This window comes from Sus scrofa, chromosome 5 (genome assembly GCF_054392235.1).
Source record: "Sus scrofa isolate SSC_HxYL_T2T_F1_AM1 chromosome 5, Sscrofa_HxYL_maternal_Yorkshire_Landrace_v2.0, whole genome shotgun sequence".
Classification (NCBI taxonomy): domain Eukaryota; kingdom Metazoa; phylum Chordata; class Mammalia; order Artiodactyla; family Suidae; genus Sus; species Sus scrofa.
Window position 1 is genome coordinate 67,726,252 of NC_139387.1, and position 18,228 is coordinate 67,744,479.

General features: G+C 40.2%; 1 protein-coding gene across 2 annotated transcripts in view; it reads right to left on the bottom strand.

Moving 5' to 3' along the window:
* Positions 1–18,228, bottom strand: part of LOC110260739 (uncharacterized) — a 147,397-nt gene that overhangs the window by 79,404 nt on the left and 49,765 nt on the right. Inside the window, exons 5-6 of one of the 2 annotated variants that reach the window (XR_014803845.1) lie at positions 5,693–5,867; positions 467–546 (exon numbers count right to left, since the gene is read on the bottom strand). The gene's annotated coding sequence lies outside the window, so the exon portion shown is untranslated. Of the gene's footprint in view, positions 1–466; positions 547–5,692; positions 5,868–18,228 lie in introns of those variants that run through there. The other variant, XR_014803844.1, reaches the window with a different exon arrangement.

Consider the following 18,228-nt stretch of genomic DNA (forward strand, 5'->3'; position numbering starts at 1 on the left):
ATCTTATGCCTGCTTCTGCTCTAAAGGAGTCCAGTTCCAACTCCAGGTAACTCAGTTTCTCTAGGCCCTGCAAACCCTGCCTTTTCACGGTGCCCTCTGCTGCCAGTCAACTTGCTACCAACTTTAAACATTTCAGTAATGCTTGGTTTTATTTCCAAAGTGTTTGAATCAAGTTAACAGGAAGTCCCAGGTACAGTCCAGTTTCCTGGTTGCTAGCTTTCTTACCTGCCTTAAGGAAACCTGCATGAATCCTACCTCACCTGGGTCTGGCTAAAATTTATGATTTGTTTCTCAACTTATCAATTATTTAATTCTTATAAGAAATTATTTTTTTGAGCATTTCTAATGCATTAGACACAGACTACTCTGATTAAACAAAGCCTGCCAGGATCACTTTGGGTATGTTACAAAGAAAAAACTCTTGGAAAAAGAGCATGTAGGTAACAATTTGATTAGAACACATTACCGTTTAATCTGTCATTGAAGTTGCAGCAGGGGAAGCTGTGAGGATATTTTTTGCCTTCCACACTGAGGCTGTTTGGGGCTCTGAAAAAAAATAATAATGAAAGTAACATTTGCATCTTTTTTTTCTAGAAATCAGCACAGCATCTCTTTAAAGAGGTGCTTCTTTTCCCCTGTGGAGACAAGCTTAATGTCATAGTTAGTAAGTTGCAAAATCAGGGATGGCGTCCGAGGTTGAATTTACTCTGGTTGTTGGTGAGTTCCAGACTCCTTTGTGAGTGAGGGTCTCTGACCTTAGCCTTGGGTGGTGAAGGAGAGCTGAGAGCCAGATCCAGCTGTGATGGAGGTAAAGCCTCTGTGAGAAATACCCATATACCCATATCACTCATCTGCCACCCTTAATATATATATATATATATATATATATATATATATATTGGCTGTATGCATGGCACATGGAGATTCCCAGGCCAGGGATGGAACCTGAGCCACAGCAATGACAATGCCAGATCCTCAACACACTGAACCACAAGAGAACTCCCATGCCACCTTTAATAAATTTTAATGAGTTTTGTTCCTCTTGATGAGATAACATGGTGAGAATATCGGGAAACAGAATAAAGTTAAATGTTCTATTCCAGCACTAGGCATGAGTACTTCCATGGTATTCTTTTTTAGTATCAACAATAAGAAGAAGAATTTTGGACAAATGGCAATCAGTGTGGTCTGTGGATCGAGCAGAACCATGAGAATGGTTTTAGGGGAGTGATTCAGAGTGTGTTTGTGCTGGTAAAATCCAAACTTCTCAGTTATTTCTGAGGAACTTCCCATTCCTAACAAGGAAAATGAGACTGGATAAATAACAGAGAAAGGCATCTGTTCCTTAATTGAGAAGAATTAAATCTCTCTGCCACATAAGCAATGTGGCAAAGGCTGTGCTGTTTGGTACAGCAGCCATTAGCAGTAGTTAACTTTATAAATTAAAATAATTAAAACTAAATAAAATTAAAAATGCAAGTGCTCAGGAGTTCCTGCTATAGCACAGTGGGTTAAGGATCCAGTGTTGCCGCAGTTGTGGCAAAGGTTGCAGCTACGGCTCAGGTTTCATCCCTGGCCTGAGAACTTCTATATGCCTCAGTGAGGCCGAAAAAGGAAAGGAGAAAAAAAAAAATGCAAGCGCTCAAAAGTCGCATGTGACTAATGGCTATGGTATTGTTGGACAGTGCAGACAGAGAGCATGTCCAGACGGTAGAGAACCACAGACGTGCCCTCTGCTCCTCTCTCAGAGTGAGAGAGCATGGGAGAGAGACCTACCCTAGTCTTTGACTGCTGAAATGCTTGGTCTCTTGCTTGCATTTGCTTGATTGTTTTTTATTTAATGTCTTCTGCATGAAATACCACCCACAGATTGAGACATACTAGTGGAGAATTCAGTGACCTATGGGAACAAGATTTCAGTTGGGAATTCATTGAAGAGTCATTGAACCAGGTAGCAAAGAATTCAGGGAAGAACCCACTGAGAAATCCAAAGAGAAGCAGTCAGAAGAGTCTCAAGTCCACTCCAGTGAGGAGTACAGATGGAAAGGTAATTCCGATTATAAGTGGGAGAATGACCAACAGCCTGTTTGAGAATCCAATGGACAAGGAAGTGAAAAAAAAAAATAACAACAGAAAAACTAGCAAGTAAATTTCATGTTCGAATACTGGTTTAAAGGAGTCTGCTCTTCCTCTTCTTCCAGTAAGATTTTTCCTTTAGTGGGATTATAGCAGCAGCCTTGTGCCCTTGGGTTCTGGTCCTAATATTCATTTTATGATCAGAGGACAACTGGAAAATTTGACCTTTATCCTGCTATCTTTTGCAGTCCCAGGATGTGGGGAATGGCTATGGATACCAAGGCCCAGTACTTCCTGGGGTGGGTGGAGTTGACTGGCATCTGTGATCAGCAGGCTCCAGAATCTGATTTCATTCTCTTGGACTGTTAGTCATAGAGGACCCCAAAGCCACAGTGGACAAATGGGATCTTATGATCACACCAATATTAATCTCATGAATATTCTTTTTTTTCTTTTTTCTTTTTAGGGCTGCACCCACAGCACATGGACATTCCCAGGCTAGGGGTCCAATTGGAGCTACAGCTGCAGGCCTACACCACAGCCACAGCAACACAAGACCCAAGTCTCATCTGCACCTACACCACACACCACAGCTCATGGCAACGCTGGATCCTTAACCTACTGAGCCAGGCCAAGGATCGAACCTGCATCCTCATGGATGCTAGTCGGATTCATTTCCACTGCACCACAGCAGCGACTCCAATCTCATGAATATTCTATCTCAGAATGTTTCTCCCTGTTCTTTACTAAGCTTTGAAAACCTACTCTTTTCCAGGCCTATGGGTAGGCTCTGGGGAACAGAAAGAGGATTTAGCTGGAGCACGTTCTTATAATCTAACATTCTGTGATTCTATCTCACAGGTGTCTGTAGCAGAGAATTTCCGGAATGCCATGACTGATTTATCCTCTGATGAAATGGTCTCTAGTAATGGGTCTAGCTGCTCTGGCTCCCTCAAGTGAAACAACCCTATTTGGTCATATGCATTATCTCAGGGACATTTAGCCTTGAGATGGAATCAGCCGATGCTTTACTTAGACATGTAAGTTTGCTTATTTATTTAAATAGACTTTATTTAAAATTAAAAAAAATTATTGAATGAAAGATTCTTTAAATTCCATAATGCTTTACCATTTTCAAAAGTTTCACAGATGTGATTTCTTTTCTTTTCTTTTTCTTTCTTTTTTTGCTTTTTAGGGCCATACCTGTGGCATGTGGAGGTTCCCAGGCTAAGGGTCGAATTGGAGCTGCAGAAGCCACCCTAGCCACAGCCACAGCAATGCAGGATCTGAGCTGTGTCTGTGACGCTGGATTATTAACCCACTGAGTGAGGCCAGGGATCGAACCTCCATCCTCCTGGATACCAGTCTGGCTTGTTTCCACTGATCTACAATGGGAACTCCACATGCACATGATTTCATGTAATCCCATAATAACTCTCTTTCCCCCCACCCCTATTTCTTTCTCCCTCTCCCCACTGGTAACCACTAGTTTGCTCTCTCTATCTGTGAATATGTTTCTTTTTTGTTATATTCACTAGTTTGCTGTATTTTTTTAGATATCAGATATAAGTAATATCATCATACAGTATTTGTCTTTGTCTGTAAGTACACTTTACTTTTTAAAGAGGTTTTGGGTTCACAGACATATTGAGCAAAAGGTACAGAATTTCCCATAACCCCCTTTTCCTGCATATGTATAGCTTTTCCTATGATCAACATGTCCCATCAGAACAGTACATTGGTTATAAGTCATGAACCTACACTGAGACATCATCATCCAGAGTCTATAGTCTACATTAGGGCTCACTCTTGGTGGTGCACATTCTATGGATTTGGACAAATTTATAATGACACATGTTCACCATTGTTGTATCATAGAGAGTGGTTTTATTGCCCTGAAAATCCTCTGTGCTCTGCCTGTTTCTCCCTCCCTTCCTTCTAACCCCTGGGCAAGTTTATTTTCCTTTGCTTGTAATAACTCTCAAATATCAGACTTTTTAATTAAAAAAAATACTCTCTTCCACTCCCTTTTCACATAAAGGACAATGAGAAACCAGCCACTAGAAAAGAGGAGGGAAAATTATATATTCTCCAGCTCTATTACTGAAGTTACCATTTTTTTTTTCCTGTAGCTCATTTGTCTGAAACTCTCTATCCAAATAGATTCCAGATCAACCGATTGTGCCTTTCTTCAAGTTGATAGTGGATATCTATCTAATATCAAATTTCTTAGATGTCCACTGCCTCTGAATCCATTTTCTCTGAATTCAGTTTCTACTATGCATTTAAACAAGAATTTACTTTTAATGCCTTTGGCACCTCAAAGGGGGCAGAAGATCTCCTCCCACAGAAGTAATGTCCTGTGGGGGAAAGAATACCGAATTTAGAGTCAGATTTTAGTCCCAGTTCTTTCCTGTGTGCTTGGTAGATATGGTGATTGTAGTATTGGCTGTTTATTGAGTGCTTACTAAGTATTCAGTACTTACCAAGTGTAGGCACTATCCAAATTTTCACCACAATCCTATGAGGTAGGTATTATTATTCCCATTTTACACAAGGGGAGACTGAGGCATAGATATATTAAGGAATTTGCTAAGAGGCAGTGTTGTAATTGGAAGCCAGACAATCTTATCTAATCCTTCTGAATCTGTGTTTCCTCTCATTAAAATGAAGGTATTGGGCCAAATGATCTCTAAGTTTATTTCTACTCTAAAACTCTACAGGTCTATGAGGTTTTACAGATGGGGACCCCATTATGACAACTGCAGGGTGTTTTGGTTCATGTAGCAATCTTAAAAATTAAGGTTGGATGGTCTAGATAGCTGCTTTTATCTTGACTGCAAGAACCTTCCTTTCTGACTTCCTATTATTTTGGTTTTGGTTGCTGTTTTCGGGACATTAAGTTGGCGTTAATTGAGACAAAAGAGTCAATATCTCTTCTTTAAAAGGAAGCATGAATCAATCCCATTTTTCTCACATCCAAAGAATCAGTATCAAGTCCTGACGATATTCAATAAAATTGGAATAACACCCACCCACAGGGCTGTTGTGAGACTCAAATAAGTTAATGCTTGGGAACTCTTCTATAACTTGTCAAATTCTACATAAATGCAGGAACTATTAGAATTGCCATATAACACTGACTCAGGGGTTAGAAACTGGATAGTTTTCTTGGATGGTTTTTCTACATGTGCATTTGGGAAGCTGGAACGCACATTGTGCCTGCTCAAATAAGTGTCTGTGCTGATTAAAGGGCAGGATGCTCCAGCTTGGCTTTTGCTTTTCTAGGGTCAAGACACAACAACTTCTATAAACAAACATCTAGGATGTTTCATCACTAGTCAGAGTTCCCAGAGGCAACATGCTGCTCCATTTCCCATTAAATTTCCCTAACTAGTGAAAAACAGAAAGTGTTGGCAAGGCAAAATTCCTGCAGGTTTCATCTAAAATGCAGCTCGAATCAACTATACTTCTATAAAAGTATAAAAAATATAAAAAAATAAAGATAGAGACTATCCCTTATGTTTAAAAAAAAAATCAAATAAAATGTGGCTTGAGTTGTGACTTTAGATTTCTGCTTGAATTCAGGCCTCTCACCCCCATCCATATCACCTACCTATATTTTCTTGCATGGAAAAGTAGGTTACTTTTTAGAATTTCCTGGGCTCTTTTTTTTTTTTTTCCTTTCTCACTCTGGCTTCCTGGACCTTTGGGCTTCTGCTACATACACTTTTCTTGTTTGGAGGCACCTACTGCTGAATCACACTGAGTGGCTGTTATAGGAGGGCTCACTGCATTGAAAACAGAGAATATAAAAAAAGTTGGCTTGAAAAGGTCAGTTTCTTCATTTATTCACTAATTGACTCAGTAAGTATTTATTTTATTGATCTCCCACCATACGAAGAACATGAGTGAGGATATTAAAAAAAGGAATTGAGGGAGTTCCTGTTGTGGCTCAGTGGGTTAAGAATCCGACTAGTATCCATGAAGATGTGGGTTTGATCCCTGGCCTTGCTCAGTGGGTTAAATGTTCTGGCGATGATTTAAGCTGCATGTAGGTCACAGATTCGGCCCAGATTTGGTGTTGCTGTGGCTGTGGTGTAGGCCGGTGGCTACAGCTCCGATCTGACCCCTAGCCTGGGAACCTCCATATGCCGCGGGAACTGCCCCCCCCCCCCCAAAAAAAGATTCCATTTCTAGGAGAGCTGAAACTGTTAATTTAGTTACGTACTAGTCTGGTAATGTGAGGATTAGTGTAAATAACACCTTTGGGGGCTTGTTTTGTTTTTAATACTCCTTACCTAAATCCCAGATAACTGCCCTTCCCCCCAAACTACCTCACTTTCTTTTGGTCTTTTTGCTCCTCTGCTTACTCCCTTATTTTCCTTTATTCTTGACCTGTCATGGCTGTATCTGATGCCATTTGCTGTCTCCTTGAAATACTCTCCTTCCTTGTCATCTGTGTCCCTGTAACATTCTGGTTTTCTACTTCTCTGCTTCCTTTGCTGGCTTTTCCTCCATTGTCCCAAGTGAAAGAACTTCCTAGTTCCTAACTCCTTCTAGTCCTCCTGTCTTTCCCCACCCATCTTGGAATTGTATCCACTATTTGGTCACAGTCATCGCTTCAGAGCAAATGAATCACACTTCTCTATGCAGAAAGCAAAATCATGATCGATCATAACCCCAAATCTCATGAACTTCAGCCTCATGTTTTTTGCTGCCTAAGGGATATTTTCATCATTCTCTTAAAACACCACCACTTCCACTAGCCAAACTCATCTTGTCCCCTCCCCACAAATCCTCTCCTCACCAACTTTCTCTCCTAACAACACTCAGAAACTGGCTCTTGGTTTGACCCCCTGTCTATGTCACTGGAGTAATTCACCCTTTACAATCTGGAGTCGTCTTTCCCCCTCCCTGGACCCTCACTCCTCATGTCATCCATGTAAACATAAATTGCTGATCATACGGTATTCTTGTTACTCAGTATCTTGCCTGTGCTACTGTGATGCTCCTCTTCTCTTCTTTCCTTTACACTCCCCCTCCCCACTGCCTATCTTCATACAATATAAGATGGATCAGCTTAATGTACTAAAAAGCCTACAATAACTAACTATTATCAATCAATGAGTCATATCTCTTTGGTTTACTGTGCCAAGGTAGGCAACCCATTCTGTGGGCTCAAATACCTACATTTTCTGCAACATACCTCTCAGACAAATTAGACTAATTGCTGTTCCCAGAATGTATCCTCAACTCTATCTCTTCCCCTATGTGTATTTACTTGGCTTGTTCTTTCTTTCTGATAATCCTCTCTGTTGTACCCGTCATTTCCCCTTGATGAAATCTTATTCATCTTTTAAGATCCAGTTAAAATGCAATGTCTTTTAGGAAGGCTTCCTGAACTTCTATTAGACAGATATCTTCAGAGTCAGACACAGTAACTACTGACTTTGTGTCACTTGTATCTAGCATAGTTCCTGACTCACTGAGTTGCTCAACAACTGTTGACTTAATGAACAATTATTAGTTGAGTGAGTTATCTTCTCTGTATCACCAGAATACCTTGTATTTCTCTTAGGGCTCTTGTCATATTATACTTTATACTTCATTTATTTGTATCTATAGTTTTGAGCCCTTTGAATAGTAAAGAATTTTTTGCAAAGAACAGATGACTCATCAGTGTGTGTTAAATGAATAAACTCCAGGAGGTATTAAAGTAGGGAGGATGCTGGATGCTGGATTGTTAATCAGAAAGTTTGCTCAAATGGTTAAAATCTGGTGCTGAGGAGAAAAGGGAATCCTGCTACACTGTTGGAGGGAAAGTAAATTGATTAAGCCACTGAGGGAAAGAGTATGGAGGTTTCTCAAAAAACTGAAAATAAAACCACCACATGACCTGGCAATTCCACTCCTGGGTTATATTTGAAGGAAAAGAAAACACTAATTCTAAAAGATACATGCACCCCAATGTTCATAACAATTGCCAAGTACTGAAGCAACTGAATCGTCCATCAACAAATGAATGGATAAAGAAGTTGTGGTATATATACATACAATGGACTGCTACTCAGCTATAAAAAGAAATGAAATTTTGCCATCTGCAGCAATGTAGATGGACTTGGAGGGCATTACGCTTAGCGAAATAAGTCAGACAGAGAAAGACAAATACTGTATGATATCACTTATGTATGGAATTAAAAAATATAACAAACTAGTGAACATAATAAGAAAGAAGCAGAGGCGTTCCCGTTGTGGCTCCATGGGGATGCCGGTTCGGAACATGGTCTCACTCAGTGGGTTAAGGATCTGGTGTTGCCATGAGCTGTGATGTAGGTTGCAGATGTGGCTCCAATCTCGCATTGCTGTGGCTGTGGTGTAGGCCGGTGGCTACAGTTCCAATTGGACCCCTAGCCTGGGAACCTCCATATGCCTTGGGTGTGCCCTAAAAAGATAAACACACACACACACACACACACACCCCCAAAAAAAAAGAAAAAGAAAAAGAAAAAGAAAGAAGCAGACTCACGGATACAGAGAACAAATTAGCGATTACCAATGGAGAAGGGGAGGTAGAAGGAGCAATATGGGGGTAGAGAGAAAAAGGGATATTATGGGACTATATAAAATCATGTGTGCAAAACTTTTGAAAATTCAGCATTATAGGATTTAAAGAATCTTTCATTCAATTAAAAATAAAAGCAGTGCCTGGAATACAGTAAGAATCAAATTCATGTCAAATGACTGGATCCAAAAATAGAATTTAGAATATCTCGAAAAGTGAATGGACTAATCCTCTAGGAGTATTGTGCACCAAGAATAATCAATAATTTTTTTTTTTAATTTTCCCACTGTACAGCAAGGGGGTCAGGTTATCCTTACATGTTTACATTGCAGTTACAATTTTTTCCCCCACCCTTTCTTCTGTTGCGACATGAGTATCTAGACATAGTTCTCAATGCTATTCAGCAGGATCTGCTTGTAAATCTATTCTAGGTTGTGTCTGATAAGCCCAAGCTCCCGATCCCTCCCACTCCCTCCCCCTCCCATCAGGCAGCCACAAGTCTCTTCTCCAAGTCCATGATTTTCTTTTCTGAGGAGATGTTCATTTGTGCTGGATATTAGATTCCAGTTATAAGTGATATCATATGGTATTTGTCTTTGTCTTTCTGGCTCATTTCACTCAGTATGAGATTCTCTAGTTCCATCCATGTTGCTGCAAATGGCATGATGTCATCCTTTTTTATGGCTGAGAATAATTTTTTAAAAAAAGAAATATGTAGAAGAAACTGTTAATCCTGGCTTCAGGGTTAGGAAGCAGAGGTATTTTTCCTTTTCAATTTGATACTTTTAAGAATTGTTGGAGATTTTTATTATGGTTTTTTTTTTTGTTGTTGTTGTTGTCTTTTTGCCAATTCTTGGGCCGCTCTTGCGGCATATGGAGATTCCCAGGCCAGGGGTCCAATTGGAGCCATAGCCACCGGCCTACGCCAGAGCCACAGCAACGCAGGATCCAAGCCGTGTCTGCAACCTACACCACAGCTCACGGCAACGTCGGATCCTTAATCCACTGAGCAAGGCCAGGGATCGAACTCACCACCTCATGGTTCCTAGTCGGATTCGTTAACCACTGAGCCATGATGGGAACTCCTTTATTATGTTCTTGTGCTTATTTTTATTTGAATAAATATGTTAAAAATTCAAAAAATATAAGGCTTAAAAAAAGACTGGTGGAGACAGGGTCCTTCAAACTCTATGCCCAGTACATCTTCTGGTACTTAATATTCACTCAATTAAATGTTGGTTCAACAGAAGTGTTTGACTAATGGCAGTGATGGTGGAGCATCAGTGGTGTGCTTTTTTTGTTGTTGTTTTTTTGTCTTTTGTCTTTTCAGGGCCACACCTGCAGCATGTGGAGGTTCCCAGGCTAGGGGTTGAATCGAAGCTGTAATTGCCAGCCAATGCCACAGCCACAGAAATGCGGGATCCAAGCTGCTTCTGTGACCTACAACGCAGCTCATGGCAATGCCGGATCCTTAACCCACTGAGCAAGGCCAGGGATCGAACCCGAAACCTCATGGTTCCTAGTCGGATTCAGTGGTATGATTTTCTAAGGGAGAAGTAGTGGATAGGTCAGGTGGTCAATGGGTCTGTAGCACTATTGAGAGAAGCAATCATTTCAGGCTCTTCCTCATAGAACATACTCACGTTCTTAAGAGAAAGTCTCTAAATGTGCTTCTTACAAGGAAAGGGTAGGAGGCAATACTGATGGAGGGAATTCCAGTAATCAACAGAGAAAAGAAAATTTTGTATATAAAAGATTTTGAGGAGCTCCTGCTGGGATGCAATGGGTTTGGTGGCATCTTGGGAGCACTGGGACATGTGTTTGATCTCCAGCCCAGAACAGTGGGTTAAGGACCCAGCATTGCTGCAGCTGTGGCTTAGGTTGCAATTGTGGATTGGATCTCATCCCTGGCTCCGCATGCCACGGGAAAGCCAAAAATGAAAAAAAAAGTTAGATTAAAGGAAAAGATTTTGACTTTGTTTCAGACTGACTTCACATTTTTCAAATTTAATAATGGGCTCTTCCATTCTTTATCCATCATTTAACCTCCATTCAGCTTTACCTACATGAGTCTTGGGGTGGTTAAGAGGAGGCTAACTTTAAGGAAAATAGTGGTGAATAAAATTCCATAGTGCATTTCTATTAAGTCTCTTGGAGAGGTCAGAAAAAGACACTCAAACCCTTTTCCGCACTTTCCCTATGGAACTCAAAATGTAAGAGGGGAAATTTAAATTCTTTCATTTACATTTTTCAACTTTTTGCAGGTGCACCTGCCCCAGTCTGGTGTTAGTAAAGAAGTAGCTATGCATTCATTCATTCATTCATTTATTTAGCTGCACTTGTATAGATGTGCCCAGGCCAGGGATCTAACCCATGCACTGCTGCAGAGATGCCAGATCCTTAACCCACTGCACCACAGTGGGAACTCCAAAGCAACTATTTAGATATAGGTCATTGAGGAGAGTGGATGAAATCTCCTGGTTCAAGTCTTACATGGATAGGTTTCTACTAAGCTTCAATGTCTGTTTTTTTTTAAATGTATGAACCAATTAGTTCCAACAATAATGGGCAAAGCACCTAACTAGGTATTATTAGGGAACATAATGTCATGAAGTTGTATAAGTCTGGCCCCTGCTGTCTGAACCTTTCAAAATAGTTGGGACAGAGATATAAGGAAGGAACTAATTCTGAACTATCAGAGTAATTACCCTTGCCACCAAGACAAGCCTATATAGAGAAAAGATGGGAACCAACTCTGAGCCATACTGCCTGGATTGAATCTTGCCTAAATCTTTTACTAGCTCTGTAGCTTTGGGCAAGTTACTTATATTCTCTGTGCCTCAGTTTCCACATCTGTAAATTGGATGCAGTGATTTTTATGAGAATTAAGATGAGTAAATTTTGGAGTTCCCATTGTGGCTCAGCAGGTTAAGAAACCAACTAGTATCCATGAGGATGTGGGTTTGATCCCTGATTCTGCTCAGTTGATTAAGGATCTGGCGTTGCTATAAGCTGTGGCATTGTTACAGCTGTGTCTGTGTCTGTGGCTGGCAGCTGCAGCTCTGATTCAACCCCTAGCCTGGGCACTTATATATGATGCAGGAGTGGCCCTAAGAAGGAAAAAAAAGAAAAAGTAAATATTTGTAAAGTACTTAGAATTTGTAAAATATTTTATATTGTATCTGGTACATAGTAATTGTCATTTAGCCATTATTATTATTGTTATTTTTTAGGGCTATGCCTGTGGCACATGGAAGTTCCTGGGTTAGGGGTGGAATCGGAGCTGCAGCTGCCAGCCTACACCACAGCCACAGCAACACCAGATCCAAGCCGCATCTGTGACCATCTCAGCTTTCATCAATGCCGGATCATTAACCCACTGAGTGAGGCCAGGGAGCAAACTCACATCCTCATGGATACTAGTCAGGTTCCTAACCTGCTCAGGCACAATGGGAATTCTGAGTTTGACTACTTCAGATACTTCACATAAGTGTAATCATTTAGTACTGGCCTTTCTGTCACTGGCTTATTTAATTTTGCATAATGCTATCAAGGTTTATCCACATGACATTGCTTGTTCAACCATATGGCCTTGTTTATAGCTTGTAACAGGATTTCCTTCCCTTTTTAAGGCTGAATAATATTCCATTGTATTTTTTTTTTAATAAGTGTTTTTTATTTTTATTATTTATTTATTTATTTTTATTTTTATTTATTTTTTATTTTATTTTTTTGTCTTTTGTATTTGTTGTTGTTGTTGTTGTTGTTGTTGCTATTTCTTGGGCCGCTCCCACGGCATATGGAGGTTCCCAGGCTAGGGGTCCAATCGGAGCTGTAGCCACCGGCCTACACCAGAGCCACAGCAATGCGGGATCCGAGCCGTGTCTGCAACCTACACCACAGCTCACGGCAACGCCAGATCGTTAACCCACTGAGCAAGGGCAGGGATCGAACCCGCAACCTCATGGTTCCTAGTCGGATTCGTTAACCACTGCGCCACGACGGGAACTCCTCCATTGTATTTTTAAACCACATTTTTTTATCCATTCATCTGTTGATGGATGTTTGCTTCAATCTCTTACCTATTATGAATAATGCTGCTATGAAAATGGGTGTGCAAATGTCTCTTTGAGATCCTGCTTTGAATTCTTTTGGATATACACCCAGAAGTGGGATTGCTAGATTACATGGAAATTACATTTTTAATTTTGGGAGGCATCTCCACGCTGTTTTCCATAATGGCTACACTCTTGTACATTCCCACAGTATTGCGTATGAGCTCTGATTTCTTGACATCCTTTGCAACACTCGTTGTTTGTTTTGTTTTTTGATAATCCTAATTTGTATGAGGTGATATATCATTGTTATAACTATTTTAATTCTTATCAATTAGCTATGGAACCACCCCCTCCCCCCAGAGACTTCAAGGGGTCTAATCTTGAGGCAAAATTTTTAATAGATGAAGACACTGCAGTCAGTCTCATAATTTTCCATGGGGATGTATACTTGTGCCAGAGAAAACACGAGCCCCAAAACTTCATTCAAGCCCAGTGTGATGCACTGTTGGCACACCATAGCATGTTTTCTTCCTTGCTTGTTCACTACCAGGCAAGACTCCCACCCAAGTCTCAGGAATTATCTTTCTCATCCTCCTCTTCTGTCTCCTTTTCATTTTTGGCATTGAATTCTGACTCTGGGGATACATGTCCTAGAGGAACTAAAAGCCTAGAAAGCCTACACTTCATGATGGAGGTGCTACCAATCAGCCCCCAAGTCCCTTTAATTGTATCTTTTAATGTCTTTAGTGTCTGTGCCCTTTCTTTCATGCCTAGGCCCTCCACACTCCTCAACCAGCAGTAGCTCTGGCCTGTGCTTTGCCATAGCTGACTTGCTTTCTTTCTGTGCAGGTTTGGTTTGTCTTCCTAAAGAATGACTCTGTCAGAACCATTCTTGATTTAACAACCTTAATGACTCCGTTTTGTTGGCAGAATAATGACTCAGCTCTTTTGAAGCTTTCCTTGGTCTGGTCTCCAATGCCATTTCAGATGGTTTCTCACATTCTCCTCTCCTACAATCCTGTTCCTCTCACACTCTATGTTCAACCGTCATGAACTTCTCTTTAATGAGAGTAGGTACTCTTACAGTTTTAATTCATTCTTCAAAGTCGATTTCAAGTTATATTAATGACAGCTGCCAATTGTTGGTCATTTGCTATACACTAGTCACAAGTTTACATGGATGAGTTTTTTTCTTTTTGGCTGTACCCACAGCATGTGGAAGTTCCCAGGCTAGGGATCGAACCTGTGCCAGAGCAGTGACCCAAGCCACTGCAGTGATCCTTAACTTGCTGTACCACAAGAGAACTCCTGGATGAGTTCATTTAGTTTTCCCAATGACCCCATGAAATAATTACTATCATCACCTGTATTTTGAAGGCTAAAGAAACTTGGGCAAGATGGAGTTTTCACAAGAACCTGGATTTACAGTTCAGACTCAAGTCTTTGGCCACTATTCTATGCTTGAATGATAGACTTGATGATGCTTTCCCACCTACCCTGTTACAGTTCAATACAGATGAATCATCTTTTATTTGGCAACTGCTATGCAACTATAACATAGTTCATAGGAGTGGGAAATGCAAAGTTGATTAAGATGGCTCCAGCCCTCAATGGTTTATAATCTAGGAATTAACATGTTTTTTCTTTATGTTCCCAAATTGATTATAGTTCACATGACATGACACCTTAAACATTGCTCTTTATGCATATTTTTGTCTCTTCCAGTTCAGCATTACTTTCTTTTGCCTAGAGTCACTTCTGTTTACCTTTTTTTATTTCTATAAACCCATAAATATGTTTATTAAATCAGGTGAATCTTACTCTTACTTCAACTTGTTCCATCATCCCCATGGAAATTTCCAGAGTAATGTTCCTTCATGTTCCCACCCTAAAACAATATTATCATCTCTTTGGAGACCTTGACCTTTTTCACCTTCAGCACCTAATAATAATAATAGCTAATTTCTATTATGATTTTCCTTAGTCTAGGCATTTTACATGAATACGTTAATTTAATCCTTACAGCAATCCAACAAAGTAAAAGCTATTTCCACCTCCATTACATAAAAAGAAAACTGAGTCATTGTGAGTTAAGTAACTTGCCCCTGATTGCAGAACCAGGATATACACCCGGCTGTTGGTGGATATCCTGTGATTTTGCCCTCTTATCTAGTGCCTCTTCTGCTTTAGTCACTGCATTTCACAGTCACTCTGCAAGCATGTGTTAAGTACATAGCGTTTTTGCATCTCTGGCACTGGATTGATTTTTTTAAGTATCCTGTTATAAACAGCTTTTGTAATACAAATGAATGAATGAACTTACTCCATGGTTATAACTTTTAAGAAGGAATCAGTTTTGAAGTTTCTTTTGAATTGTCCAAGGTACTTAGTGTGATTGCTGGTTCTCTGACCAAGTGACGGAAAAATGCTTGACTGACCCTAAAAGGTGAGGCTAACCCTTATCAGTATCTGATCTGTGAGGTCAGGTGGCCCAGGTCACAATACCTTTATCCTATTCTGGGCACTCTGTTCCTCAAGGGAGAAACTTGTCTTGGTCTCTGGAAATTGCCCCCTAAGGGAAAAATGACTGTTGGGGTTTGGAATGAAAAATGGGAGAAACACCTTGCCCTGGGTCAATTTCCTGGCTCCAGCTCAGGTGCTTCAGGGCTCCTGTCTGTTGGGGGTGGGAATTAGGGAGAGACAGAGACAGGATATCACTCCAAATGCTACTCATTTGCTAGAAACTGATCTCATTCTGGAGACAGTAAATGCAAAGGCTTTTGCATTTAATAAATGCTTTCAGTATGCTTTCCCTAAACTTTCTGCCAGGTTTACCTTTTAGGATTTAATTTAGCATTTAATGTACAAATCAATTTAATATAATCATATTTTCCAGAAGGAAGATAGTGATAGGCTTTTTTTCCTTCTTTAGTCAAATCTGTGATAATTTGTTTCAATTACAGTATTTCCTTTTCAGAAGACCATATACAAATGAGATCAGAGACTAAGGATTAGGAGTCATCTATCATTAATATATTAACAAATATTTTTATCATCTCCTATGTGCCAAACACTGCTAAATTTTGGAGAAATTTGAGGGAATGATATAGGAAAAAAATATTTTTTTTTTTAGGAGAGTGAGGAAATTTGAAAGTAAAACAATAACTATTTTTGACCTCCGAAGAGAGAAAAAGGGATCTAATTATATATATATATATGACTCCCAAGAATAAAACTGGGGCAAATAGTTTGAAATCACAGGAAGACATTTACTCTATTGAAAGGAAAAACTGTCCAGAGATGAACTATTCTTCTCAGTGAAGTGAATTCCCCTTTACTAGGGATGTTATCTAAGGAAAAAACTACTCGTATATGTATACATTTATATATATATATATATATATATATATTTTTTTTTTTTTTTTTTTAATTAGGGCTGCACATGTGGCATAGAAAAGTTCCCAGGCTACCAGCTGAATCGGAGCTGCAGCTGCCGCAGCCACAGCAACCCTGGATCCAAGCTGCTTCTGTGACATACACCATGGATCATGACAACACCAGACACTTAACCCACTGATCAAGGCCAGGGATTGAACTTGCATCCTCATGGTTACTAGTTGGATTCGTTACCACTGAGCCACAATGTGAAGCCCCTACTCTTATGTTTTTAACAGAAGACATTGGATATCTGATTGAGTTGGATACAATTTGATATATATATCTTCAAGCCTTGAGATTAGAACTCTATGACATTTGATGTGTATGTAAAATTTTAAGAAGCCAAAATATTTTAATAATATAAAAAAGAACAATAACCCATATTAATAAAAAAGACACTGTAATTAATTATAACCTGACAATTTTATTAGATCTCATCTTAGCAGAGACTCAGTTCCTCTTTGGGACTTGCTGTTATTAATGACCTAACTATATTCAAGTGAAAGAATAACATATTTTCATGAAGGGAGACCATGCTGCTCACATATTTCAACATAGTGGTCCCCAGGCAGCTGATCTTTCACTGACTCTGGGGGAAACTGAGGCACATAAAAATGGTACCATGATGTTTGGAAGAACATCTAAAGCAGTGTCTAGGAGTTCCTGTCGTGGCTCAGTGGTTAATGAATCCAACTAGGAACCATGAGGTTGCGGGTTCAATCCCTGGCCTTGCTCAGTGGGTTAAGGATCTGGCGTTGCCGTGAGCTGTGATGTAGGTTGCAGATGCGGCTCAGATCCCGTGTTGCTGTGGCTCTAGCGTAGGCTGGTGTCTACAGCTCGGATTAGACCCCTAGCCTGGGAACCTCCATATGCTATGGGAGCGGCCCTAGAAAAGGCAAAAAGGCAAAAAGGCAAAAAAAAAAAAAAAAAAAAAAAAAAAGAAGCAGTGTCTATATTTTTAGGTGGTAGAGGTATGAAAAAAAGCTTCTAGAGAAAATCGGTCATTTCTGTCCCCTCAGTACTAAGTCCTAAGTCCTGTTCACCTCAGGGACCAGGTAGAGATTCTACTTTGCACATTTGGAAGTTAATTCCCACATTTTTTTCAGGACAAGAAATAGTCTCACATTGATGATAATATTCTCACATTCTCTCACTGATGCAGATAACCACCCCCCCCCGCCTTTTTCCACTCGCTGGTGACGTTGCATTATTGTCTGATTTGAGACTATAGTTTTCTGGTGTTATTTGCCTGTGTGTTTTTCATAAGCTTCTTGCTTCCTAAGCTCCTGACTTTTGTGTTTGGTTATACTTCATTGCTCAGGGCTTGCCCAGGAGGTTTAGTTTCTAGAAAAACAAAATTTGTATGTGTGTGTGTGTGTGTTTCCTCTGCCTTTAAGGTGAAGCCTGTGTGGTGCAACACTTCCAAGGAAAAAGCCAACCCATCAGGGAGATAATAGGGCTGGGGGGCATAACTGATATAGTTGGTTGATAGCATAGGCCCCAGGATCAGACTTCCCACAGGTTTGCTTCCTGATTCAATAACATTTACTGTGTGACCTTCCATAAGTTCCCTAACCTCTCTGTGCCATGGTTTCTTCATCTGGAAAAGGAGAATAATACAATTGCCTTAGGTTTTGTATTAGGATAAAGATATAACTATGGCACATAATTAAGCACTCAGTAAATATTGGCTGTTACTATTACTGAGAGGTTTCTCTCAATGGTATTGTGAAACCCTGTAGTTTCTGAGAAGCGGGAATCAGCTGTGACCTTTTAAATAAAGAAAACTGACATCTAAAGGCCTCAGGAGAGTTTGACCCTGTGATGGGAGTTGTCTACATGCGATAAAGACCTCCTTTCCAGGTAATGGTCTCTACTATTAATTGAGGGCCGAGGCCGACTTAGGTAAGCCAGCTTCACAGCCTTCTTTGCATCTATTGGGAGGGTTCAGTCACTGCTTTTGCCAAGGATGCATGGCAGCTTCACACCACTGCCAAGAGGACCGGGAAAGTCCGGGTCCACACAGCCAAGGGGTCCTGCTGTTAAGGGCATTCCTGCAGAGCGTGAGTACCTTCAGGTGAATCTGGTCAT